Source organism: Hevea brasiliensis, chromosome 3, assembly GCF_030052815.1.
Source record: "Hevea brasiliensis isolate MT/VB/25A 57/8 chromosome 3, ASM3005281v1, whole genome shotgun sequence".
NCBI lineage: Eukaryota > Viridiplantae > Streptophyta > Magnoliopsida > Malpighiales > Euphorbiaceae > Hevea > Hevea brasiliensis.
In genome coordinates, this window is record NC_079495.1 from 45,985,870 (window position 1) to 45,999,156 (window position 13,287).

Sequence of the window (13,287 nt, forward strand, 5' to 3'; positions counted from 1 at the left end):
CTTATTCAATTTTGCATAACTCACACTAGGAAACTCCAATTGGGCGATTCTTGAACCTATAAAAGGCGAGACATAGTAGAACATTTCATATGAAGAACTTAAAGCCAAACTATGAACCTAACTCAACTAAATTGCTAGGCAAAATTGGTCCAGCAAATATGTCCTGATTCTGGATCAAAACCTGAAAATCCTAAACATTTTGGCAATCAACCAGTTTTGGCAAAAAATGCCATAACTTAAGCTACAAAATGGCAAATATAGTGATTTCAAAGCCAAAATTCTCATAAGACATGGAACTATAATTTTTGTGTTTTGACCAGAACCCAGATCATAAGGCAATTTAGGAAAATTGTCAGAACAAGTTAGAAATGACAATCTTGGAATTCTTGCAATCCAACAAAATTGCCTTATGACCTCGGATAATTAACGAGTCATAACTTTTCTAGAAAACTCCGATTGAAGTAAATCAAATTGATTTGGAAACCTAAGACAAATGTCTAAAACTTTGTTTCAGGGACTTGAATCAGATTCTGAGCCTAAGATGCTCGGATGTGGGATGCAAAATTTGGTAAAAATCGACAACGATGAGAACTGCGGGGTTAGTACCTGGAGCGGCATAGTAGTTTGACCCATAACTAGAGCTACAAAACTTCAAATTGACTTATTTAAAAAGGAAATTAAAGTTAAAACAATAAGGAACAACTTCCATAAAGAAAGTATGGCCAAAAGGATTCTGCATCTTGATCAGATTGCTAGGGGAAATTAAAGCATAAATTCTAGAATTCATGAAATCTTCACAAAATTACTTGGAATGTGACTTGTACTCAACAAAAATGGATTGATGAACACATAAATCATATGAATATGTAATTGGGACTTATGTTCCCATCATAAGCGAAATGACAATGCTATGAACAATAAATAGTACATAAAGTGAAATGATAAGAATTGTGAATACTTAATGATGTTAAATTACCTATATGCGCCTAGACATTTGTGTATGGGTTGGATAGATTGGCATGCCAAGAAGGGGCGGATTTTGCGGTACTACCTATGGCTTTGTGCCATTTTGTGCCTATGGCTTTTGTGCCATTCTTCATCATGGCTTTTGTGCCATTACGTGCTTATGGCTTCTAAGCCATTACATTACATACGATATCATGGCTTTTATGCCATTACATTTGCACACACAGTAGACATTATGTATGCGATGGTGTGACGGCTGAGTAACTTGTACCAGTGCTAGTAAAACCAGCGTATCGATCCGATCGATTTTTATAGATTACTTGGACATTGAAATGAGTTAAGAAAATGTGATGATAAATAAACAAATGGAAAGAATTCCAAATGAACCAATTATTCCTAAAGATCAACAAAATGAGCATGATTCAAATATTTATTAAAAATGCATCTCTTATGATATTACAAACTTGAATTAATTATTTTAATTATTGGTTTATTTTTCTATTATTATTGCACCACTAAGCAATATGCTTGCGATGGATTTTTCTCGCGTAGATGCGAAGATAAAGCCCAATAAACTTGAATTGGGATTTGGAGGCGGATCTGCGGTAGTGTCGGATTGTGTCACCTCCTCTCAGCAGTGCATTTTGGTAGGGTCCATACGAGCCATATTAGTACATCTTTTGTACATTGTCATTAATCATTAAGTTTATAATGTAAATTATGAATTTGCATAATTAATTTGTACATGATGTAAATTAATGAATTTAGTACATTTCATGTATGAATTGATTATGAAATGGATGTGATTGGAAATGGTTTTATGATTTGAATTAGAGAATGATGATGAGATTATGAATTGGAAAGATGAGATATTAAACAGGTGATTACTTTAATAGGTCAAATGTTAATAAAACAAGGGAAACTCGATTTAAAACATAATGGGATTAAAGGTAATAATAAATAAAGTAAAATAAGATAAGGTGCTCCAACACAGAATGTAGCGTTCCTTACTCGGCTACACTGTAGATTGGGTGAGGGACGTTATAAGCTGGCTCGACCAGACACGTGGGGTGTAATTACAACAAGATCTTTTCAACATTCTACAACAATATCTATTAGGAACCAAAAGTGCAAATCTAAAGGAAGTACAGGTATTGTAGCTTCAAGTGCAGGAAGCACTTCAACTCCATTTGTCAAACATCTGAGTCATGTAGAAATGGTTGAACAGGTGTGAAGGGACATTGTTACAACTGTGATGAGCCACATTCCTTCAATTATCGATGGAAGAAACTATTATGTATAGAATTGCAGGATCCAGAACCACTGGATGAAGCATCTGAAGAAGTGGAAGTTGGAGAACCTGAAATTTCATTACATGCTGTCAACAATATGCAACATTCTCAAACCATGCAATTGCAAGCTCTAATTGGAAATTATTCTTTGACAGTCCTGGTATATTCAGGAAGCACTAATAATTTCATTAGTGCGTGGTAATGACTCGATTAGAATTCCAATTCACGACAGCGAGGGTCAAGGTTTCGGTGGCTAATGGAGAAAAGGTTCCAAGCAGAGGCATTTGTATCGCAATCACCTTACAGGTTGATATAGAACTTTTTACCACCGATTTTTATGTAATTCCCTTAGGTGGTTTTTTTGTTGTGTTAGGTGTCAAGTGGCTAAAAAATCTAGGACCTTTCTTTAGGACTTTGCTTCTCTTACCATGAGTTTCAGTTGGAAGGATCGACAGGTTGTTTTTCAAGGCCTACGACCCAATCAAGACTCCCATCTTCATTTGTTGAATGGGGATAACTCTTCTAATGTAATGTTGGAGAAATTATTAGCTAAATTTCCAGATTTATTTCAGGATCCCACAGGATTACCTCCTATCAGTTATTGTGATCACTGCATCTATCTTCTTCCTAAATCAGGACCTGTGGTGGTGCAACCTTATCGTTATCCTCATTTGCAAAGGATGATACAGAGAGACAATGTGAAGCCATGTTGCAATAGGGAATCATCCACCCCAATCATTCACCATTCTCATCTCTAGTACTATTGGTTCGTAAGCAAGATGGCACATGGAGATTTTGTGGACTACAGAGAATTAAATGCTTGTATTGTGAAAGACAAGTTCCCGATTCAGGTGGGCGAGTTATTAGATGAGTTACATGGCTCTAAATACTTCACCAAATTGGATTTGAAATCAAGATATCATCAAATCTGAATGGACTAGAATGACATTGAGAAAATTTGCATTTCAAACTCATCATGGACACATCGAGTTCCTTGTAATGCCATTCGGCCTCACCAATCGCCTTCAACTTTTCAAGCATTGATGAATGAAGCGTTTGACCTTATTTACGCATAAGTTTGTTTTAGTTTTTTTCAATGATATATTGATATATAACAAGTCATGGGTAGAGCATTTGCAGCACATTTGGGTAGTTTTTGAATTATTACGATCTCACTATTTATTTCTTAAGAAATCTAAGTGCTCTTTTGGGGAGATCCAGGTAGCGTATCTTGGCCATTTTATCACTGGTGCAGGAGTTTTGGCTGATGCAAACAAAATTAAAGCCACAACAGAATGGCCCATACCTACTTTAGCGAAAGCCTTACATGGATTTCTTGGATTGGCTGGCTACTATCACAAGTTTATACAAAATTATGGCAAAGTTGCTGCCCCATTTATGAGCTTATTAAAGAAAAATTCCTTTCAATGGAATGTAGTGCAAGATCCTTTGCACAATTGAAGGCAGCCCTCTCTAGTGCTCTATTCTACAATTACCGAATTTTGAAGAGGAGTTCGTGGTAGAATGTGATGTATCGAGTGTTAGCATTGGTGCAGTTTTGCAAAAAATGGGCATCTTATTGCTTTTTTCAGCCAGAAGTTAGCTGAACAACATTTAAAATTGCTTGCATATCAAAGAGAGTTGATCGGGTTAGCTAAAGCAGTGCAACATTGGAGACATTATTTATAGGGTCGGGTTTTCTTAATTCGCACCGTTTATTATAGTTTCAAATATTTGTTAGAACAACGGTTCACCACTTCTCCGCAGCAACATTGGATCGATAGATTAGTGGGCTTTGATTTTCGGATTCAGTACAAATTCAAGTATATAAACAAAGCAACAGATGCTTTGTCGGCGAGACAATGAGAAAGGGATCTTATGTGCTATTTCATAGCGCTAGTGCTTTGATTGATGCTTTTGAACTAAAATCGGCACTCTGATTCTTTAAAGAGCTTCAACCTCGGGTTGAGCGAATTCGTGGACAATCCAAGATGGGTTGATTCTTTACAAAAGCGCATTTATTTAATGCCAACTTCTCCTTTAATTCCTTACATTCTATCGGCAATGCACAATAGCACTCATGAAGGGATTCAAAAGACCTTACAGCGAATTAAAGAGATTTCTTTTGGAAGGGATAAAAGTCTTCTCTTCATGATTTTGTGGAAGCATGCATAGTTTGTCAATGAAACAAGGCGAGCAATTTGCATCCTGCAAGTCTCCTTTAACCTTTGATAATTCCGCATCAAGTATGGGCAAATATTTCTATGGATTTTATCAATGGTTTACCGAAATCATTTGGAAAATTTGTTTTGTTTATTGATATTGACCGATTTTCAAAAATGGCTCATCCTCATTCAGCTATTAGTGCGGCACATATATTCTTTGAACATATTTTTTGTTTAAATGGAATACATGAGTCTAATGTTTGTGATCGAGATTGATTTTACTAATCATTTTGGAGAGAGCTATTTCGCTTATGCTAAATAAAGCTCGCCTTTTTCATCAGCCTATCATCCCCAATCGAATGGACAAACGGAGGCGGTTAATTGCACTATTAAGATGTATCTTTGCTGCTTTGTTGGGGATCGTCCACGAAAATCGGTTGATTGGCTGCCATGGGCAGAGTATTGCTACAACACATCATTTCATTCCTCTCTCCGCACTTCTCCTTTTCGTGTGATCTATGATAAAGAGCCTCCAAGCCATTTATCTAATCTACTTCTTGTCTAGATGCTGTCAACCAAGGCTTAATAGACTGAGACTCTGTTTTAGTAGATATACGCCTTCGTTTGCAATAGGCTCAACAGCGTACGAAGGAGTTTTATGATCGAAAAATTGTGATTTATCTTTTTCTCCTGGTTGATTTGTTTGATTGCGTCTCCAACCTTATCGACAACATTCAGTCATTGGCAAACGCCCCTCTAAGCTTGCCCCTCGATTCCATGGTCAATTTAAAATATTACGAGCAGTGGGTTTTGTTGCCTACCAATTGGAATTACCTTCTAATAGTAAAATTCATGATTTTTTCATGTCACATTATTGCGGGAATTTAAGAGCACTCTTCCATCTTTTATTCCAATTTTACCTCCTATGGTCAATGGTAAATTCATTCCATCTCCTCAAACAGTGATGCAATCTTGATTAAACAGAGGTACCTAGGAAATTTTAATGAATTGGGCTGGTTTATCTCCAAATGATGCCACTTGGGAAATATTATCTGACTTCCGGGAAGCCTATCCAGACTTTAAGCTTGAGGACAAGCTTTTTCCACAAGAGGGGGGTAATGTTGTGTATGCCTTTGTGGCGGATCCTATGGTTGGCCTTGAACAACAAGAATGCAGCCACAAGGAGGGAAAATGAGCTAGCAGATCAGATTGAGGATTAAAGTTGATTGCTATCATTAAGAGAGCTGCTATAAAGGGATCTGCGAATTGCAATCAAGGAAAGCTGATATCAAGGGAGCTGCTATCAAGGGACCTGCTCCAGAATCTGCATTTCAAGCCTTAATTCAAGTTTTCAGAATTTTTAATTTGTAGTTATGATTTAATTTTTGAAAGTTTAGTTTCTTGTAATGCTGTAACCACTCTATAAAAGGGCATTGAATGTGAATAATAAAGATAAGCAGCATTTTATTCAAACTTGTCTTATGAGATTAGAGGGTTCTCTCTAATGAGCCGTCGACTAGTGTTCACAATGGGTCAAGAAAAAGCCGGAACATGAATAAAGGTAAATCAGTTTCCTCGAAAGATTTCCAAGTACAACAACCTGTGACAAGATCCTAACCTGTGACAAGATCCCATTCAAGGGCACATAACAATTTTATATATACTAACAAAATGAAGATGAGGAACAAAAGTTTAACAAACTCTAAAGTTGAGGGACAGTTAGTAAAAATTAGCCCAGATTAAATGGTCTAAGTTGTTAGCATTTTATTAACACACAACTGCTGTAGTTGCAGGGATGCTTGATTCCTTGTGCCTCCTTTTATTTACTTTGATGAACTTTGTTCTTATATACAGTGTTAATGTTGGATTATATGTATGGTAAATTTATGTTGGATAAATTATATATATGAATTAATAAATTTATTTTCTCTCTGAAATGATTCAAGAGAAATCAGCTGTGCTTTTTAAGCAGGTACATTGACATATTCACATCAATTTTTTTTAATATAAAACTATTTACCAACTGAGCAAATTTGTGATTTCAAAATAAGGGAACCTCCAAAACAACAAGAGAAAAAGCAGTAAGAATAGCAACAATATGCAGCATGAGCCAATAGGATATTACCGTCTGATCACCAAGCTTTTCAACTGATGTCTCTAACAGCTCATCTGGGTCATATGAGTTTCCAGTTACAAAAGGGCCAAGTGAAGCAATTAGTTTATCAGGGCTTCAATGTCTTAAATTTAAGCAATAGGTGTATTGGTCAAACGTATCAATGGAGACGCAACAACCTGGACTTTCCCCTCCGTTTCAACCTCAAACTTTACCTCAACCCAAGGCTCTGCACACTTGGGTTGGCAGTAATTGCCAGATAATATATTTGCTACGCGTGTTTGCTTCCAAGTTGGTGGGAGGATGAACTGGTAGGGCTGCACATTTCCTGCAAGAAACTAAATTTCAAATATCATTAGAGTATAAAAAAAGAACATACAACAAATACCTTCTAGATTACCGTGTACTGTATAATCTTCTCATCCCAATACTTGATTTTTCTTGTACTATTAAGGAGATGTTTGTTTCACCATGAAAACGTCCTTGAAATGGATGTAATCTGGACATCCTATTCCAAGAACCCCATTTCAATTTTAACTTTGAGATAATTAAATATAATTCAAATATTCAATGGTAAAAGTAGAAATTATACTACAAAATTAGAACCCATTTCCACCTAACTTCAATTAAACATAAAAATCTCATAAATAATTAAGATTCCTTTTATACCAAATAAGAAAATGCCATCCCACTACAGTAATTGCATTTCTTTTTTCATACCCAAATTCACAATAAAATCAAAGGTGCCATAAATGCTAGAGTAAATAGAAAAAATTGTATATGATGCTAAAAAGAAAGAGAATTTATAGATAATAACCTGCACGAAGAGCAGGGGTGTCTTTAGGAGTGGCTTTGAAAAGCACAAAGGAAGGATCTGATGAGGAAGGCGGGAGGTAGGATCCAACCTCGACCTCTCTAGCTTCTGAAATGGCAGTTTCTTTTATCAGAATGAGGGGAGACAATGCGAATCCTTGCAAAATTTGTCTCCTGAGAGGTAAATGGTTTCAGTTTTGGTGCCATATTGTGGGTGTTGTTGAGGTTTTGATGGGAGATTTTGGAGATGTGGAGGTTGAGAAAACTGGAGAGATTGGGGTTAGGGAAGCAGTGGCCATTTCAGACTTTGAGAGAGAGATGGGGATTTTGGGATGGGACTCTCCCGCTCTTCACTCTCTCATCTTTTTAAGTCTTATCCTTTTATGGATGAGACAACTTTACAAATGAAAGTGAGTTACTTTGTTTTTAATCAACTTCTTTCTACCATTGCCATTGGATTACAATTTATTAATTTATCTAATGATTATTATTTGATGAATTACATTTTAGTATCATGTATTTTAGATTTTTTAACATTGAGGATGCATACTTTGTTTTGTTATAATTAAGAATATAAACTTTAACCCTTTTTGCATTATTAAATAAACTGACATAGTATATTGATGCAGTTTTAAGTATGATAGGCGTAGATGTCACATGCTGATGTGACATCTATGTATGATATGTGACGCCATGTGTAATGTAGTATTGACATAATATGCTAGTGTCAATGTCATGTAAGTAATTTTATGTTATCATTTATTTTATCATTAAAGTGTAAAAAGATAAAAGTATATGTTCTAAATTAACGGAAAAAAAAATAAACCTCTAAATGCTAAAAAAGTAAAAATTTTAAAAGTGCATAAAAAACAAGAAAATAGAGATATAATGAAAGATGAATGAACGAGCTAGATAGAGAGAGAGAGAGAGGGGGTGATATGGAGGGTAGCTATAGATAGATGGAGAGATATAAAGACAGATTGACTCTCTCATGTCTTTGTCTTCATCTTTCACTGTTCCGCTTTCTTTCACTATGTCTTCCTTTGTCTCCATATCTCCCCCCTCCCCACCCCCCCCACCCCCTTCTCTCTCTCTCTCTCTCTCATATTATATCTCTCTCTTTATGCCTTTCTCTTCATCTATCTCCACCTACTCTTCATATCTCTCTCTCTTTTCTTATGTTTTCATGTACTTTCAAAATTTTTTACTATTTTAGCATTTAAGGGCTTAAGTTTTTATACTAAGTGACAAAATAAATAATTGCATAAAAATTACTAACGTAGTATTGATGTCAACATGACAGGACAGATCCTGTCATACATGGGTGCTACATTGATATGCCACGTTAGTGCTACATTATACATGATGCCAAATCAACATCATTTAAAACCGTTTGTCATTTATCCTTATGGTGCAAATGAAATCAAAAATTTTATCATTAATTGCAATAAAATAAAATACATATTCTTAATACTAAAAATGCTAAAGGTACTAAAGTGTATTTTACCCTTACTATTTACATAATAAGCTTTATTTGTATAAACAAACTAACCATTTAACATCTCCATCATCATCTTATTATTATTATTATTATTATTATTATTATTATTATTATTATTATTATTATTATTATTATTATTATTATTATTATTATTTTGTTATTATTGACTGTGCTATAAAAAAAATAGTTGTTATTCACTATAACTTGATTTCATTAATAAAACTTCTCGTGTACCTATGCTATATATAAATAAATTGTTTAATAAATTTATTAATAAAAAAGTAATTATAAATCAGTGGTTTGTAAGAATACAATTTTAATTTTATTCATCTCATATTTTAATGAATATATATATATTATTAAAACTGAATATGAAGGAGGACTAGAAATAAAACATAATATTTTCATTAAATAGAATATATAGGTCCTTAATTGTAACAAAATAAAGAACATGTTCTTATGCTAAAAAAACTAAAGGTACTAAAATGTACTTTACCTTTATCATTTACATAATAAGTTTTACTTGTATTTGTTATTAACAAACTAACCACAAAAACCTCACATTTAACATCTCCATCTTCTTTTATTATTATTATTATTATTATTATAAGGGAGCTGCATTTATTTAGTTATTATTGACTATGCTATAAAAAGATAGTTGTTATTCACTGTAACTTGATTTCATTAATAAAACTTCTTGTGTACCTGCGCTATACACATAAATAAATTGTTTAATAAATTTATTAATAAAAAAGTAATTATAAATTAGTGGTTTGTAAGAATACAATTTTAATTTTATTTATTTCATATTTTAATGAATATATATTATTAAAACTGAATATGAAGAGGACTACAAATAAAACATAATATTTTCATTAAATAGAATATATAGGCACCTTTATTAAATATAAATTATGTACATTAAAATGATGATAATAAAAGAAAATGTTTAGATTTATGATATAGTAAAATATTCTTACAGATAATAATAAATATGATAAATATGTGGATATCTAGTTTTATGGTAATTGAAACTGGGGGAGAGGGGGACAGGCTATTGTTGAAGGTGTAAAAACCATCTTTAGGGTAATCTTGTCTATAAAATTCTTAATGCACTGAAACAAAAAATATCAAAACACGACACTTTCCTTGCAGATGTAATTTTGAGAAGGCCATCGGTGTCTGTTGCAAGAATCTATATATATATAAGCTAAAACACCTTATAAAATTGACCCATTTGACTTATTAATATACTTAAAAATTTATCACATGTCATATTTTATAATTCACATGACTTAATGATTTGTCAAATAATATTTACTTAGCATAAATATTGATTACTTAAACTTTAATTTATTCTCCTTAATTTTAAAATTTAAATCTTTATGCCCTTTTTCTTTTTATCCATTTTACTTCTTTTAAAGTTGTAACATTTTTATTTTTAACTTAAAATATAATACAAATCATTTATTAAAATTTAGAATTCAAAATTAAATGGTATTTATGTCAATTACTATTAAATAATTTATTTATTAATATTAAAAAAATTTATTTTTCACTTCTCTTAAATATTAGAAAAAAAAATTCATTTTTCAGTACATGACTTACTGAAATCTCTCATTTTTTTATTTGTTTCTATCAATAATTTCATTATTTATATTTTTAAATTTGCATAATTATTTTTTAATTATTTATTATGATTTATTTTTCAAATTCATTATGTTTATAATAATAAATTGTTTTTTAAATTTTTGTTTTTTATTGTGTGTATAACTATAGACTATTTCAAAAAATAAACATCCTTATAAAATATATAAAGTTTGAAAATCAAGTGGCTAAAATAAAAAGATACACTATTAACCATATAACTTTTCAACGATTTATATAAAAAAATAAATGTTATTTTAAAAAATATAAAATATTGCATAAGAAAATTAAAAAATGAATATTTGCAATTGGTAATAAGTATAAAAAATTTAATTTTAGAAGAATAAACTTAAGATCTCTAAAAAAAAGAGAATCATAAAATGCAAATCATGAATTAAGAAACTAGTTGACATTTTATTATTATTATTATTATTATTATTATTATTATTATTATTATTATTATTATTATTTCTTGAATATTACTGCAATATTTAAGATTTTATTTTTGAGCATATTTATTCTTATAATTATTATGGACAAACTATATCTAATAATATATAATCTTTTTTTTTTAAATGTAATTATACTGTAAAAATATTATATTATTAGGAATATTTGGAGAAAAATAATTGATAATCATTTTAGAAATAAAAATTAAATTTAATGTTAATAGGAATATAATTATTTAAAATTTTATCATTTACAAAATATTATATTATGATTTTGAAATATAAATTTTATAAAAATAAATATTAAATTATATATTAAAATAAAAAAAGAAAAAATAAGTTGCACAATGCACAAAATAAAAGGACTAGTTAAGAGTAATTCCGTGCTACTGTTAAAAAGTGTTTGCTTTTTATTTGTGTAATCAGTTGCTGTTCATGCAACATTACTTCAATATATATGAAGCAAAACTGTAATAATATTAATAAAAAATAGTCGTTTCTTTAATTATTTAAAAATTCATTGAATCTTCCTCTTTTTATTGCTATTTGTTTAAAAAATAAAATTAATTTAATAATAAAAGAGGAAAATTCAATGAATTCTAAAATAATTAATAAATGGCTATTAATAAAAGTATTTGAAAAGTTATTTTTTTGAAATTATTTTTTATGCTAACAATGTGCAATATTATATAATACAATTATTTCATAATTCATTAAAATAATTTATTTATTATTAGCGTCTTTTAATTAATAATTTTATTGAATATTTTTTTATTAACCTAATCTAATATTTAATATTAATTCTTTGACTTTATCTTAATTGCATTAATAAAAATAAGTAGTAAAAATATTTAAAGAGTAAAATATGTAAAATTTTCTCATAAAAAATTAAAAATTTTATAAAAAAGAAAAAAAAAATTGCTTGAGTTAATGAATTACCTTTAAAAGAATTAAATTGATTTATAAATCCAAATTAGATTAAGTTCACAATAAAGCTTTTTATAAATTATTATAAGTATAGTTGAAAGAGGTAATTTTAAATGTTTTGTTGTTTATTTTATTTTTTGAAGTATCATTCTAATATGATTCATATTTTCTATTTTCTTAATAATTTTTCAAATCATCCTTAGCCGTATGAATGACAACTCACTCATGTGTACTGCGCATGTGTACAGTATTTATCAATTGTGCTCAATCAAACCATATTCCACAGTCCAAGGACCTAACGGAGATGAGTATTTTAAGGGCTAAATAATGTGTTTCACTTTTAATTAAAATGTAGAAAAATAAATAAAAAAATTCCTTTAAAATTTTAAATATTAAAACTACAAAATCAAAAAGTAATATATAATTAATATAATTATATTTTTAATATCACAATTAATAATTATATAAAATATTAATTTTTAAATTTTAAAAATATATTATTAATCCAATCAATAATAAAAGTACTAAACAACAAGAGGGTATACATATATATATATATACATATATAAATTAGTCATACTTCAGTGCTATGTGCGAATTGTTAATTGTTATAAAAATTATATAGATAAATTGTTGAATAAATTTTTTAATGAAAAAAAATTATAAATTGGTAATTTATAAAAGTATCATTTTAATTTTATTTATCTTATTTTTTAATAAATGTATAGATTTTCGTTTATTTTTCTTTGATTTGGTGATATTTTTATGTTAAAAAAAATGCAATATTATGACATACAAATCTAAAACATTTATTAAAAAAAATGCACAATGCTAAGAATTTAGCCTCTCAAGTTCTTCCAGTCAACATTGACAGGTTAATTTTTTTAAAAATTTTTTTTTTTAAACAAAGAGAAAGGCGTTATTAAATCTGACCAGAGATTGACTCGGTGAAAAAACTGGACAAATGAGTCAGTGGTTCAGTCAGTAGGTCAATGGTTGAATTAGTGAGTTATTAAAAATTAATTAAATATAGCACCTATTAATATAAATAAATATAATTAATTAAATTTTAATTATTTAAAATAAAATTTTAACATTTATAAGTTATATTTAATAAATTCTAATAGTGTTTTTAAATTTCATATAAAAATATTTAAGTAATATAATGTATAAAAATTTTATAAATGTATAATTCTCTTTTCAATATTTATGAAATATTAAGTATATATTAAAAATAAATATATTGAATTAAAAAAATATATAACTATTAAGTTAGCTTAATTGATTTTGATTTTAAAAACTTTTTATGATATTTTGAGTTTAATTCTCTATACTAAAAATAAAAAAAATAAAAAAAGAAAGATTATATTGAATAATTAAACCGGCCGGGTCAATTGGATCACACAAGTTCAAC

At 29.7% G+C, this 13,287-nt stretch overlaps 1 pseudogene; it reads right to left on the reverse strand.

The window, feature by feature from the left end:
- Positions 1-2,200: 2,200 nt before the first annotated feature.
- Positions 2,201-7,733, reverse strand: LOC131178671 (psbP domain-containing protein 6, chloroplastic-like; annotated as a pseudogene).
- Positions 7,734-13,287: the final 5,554 nt, after the last annotated feature.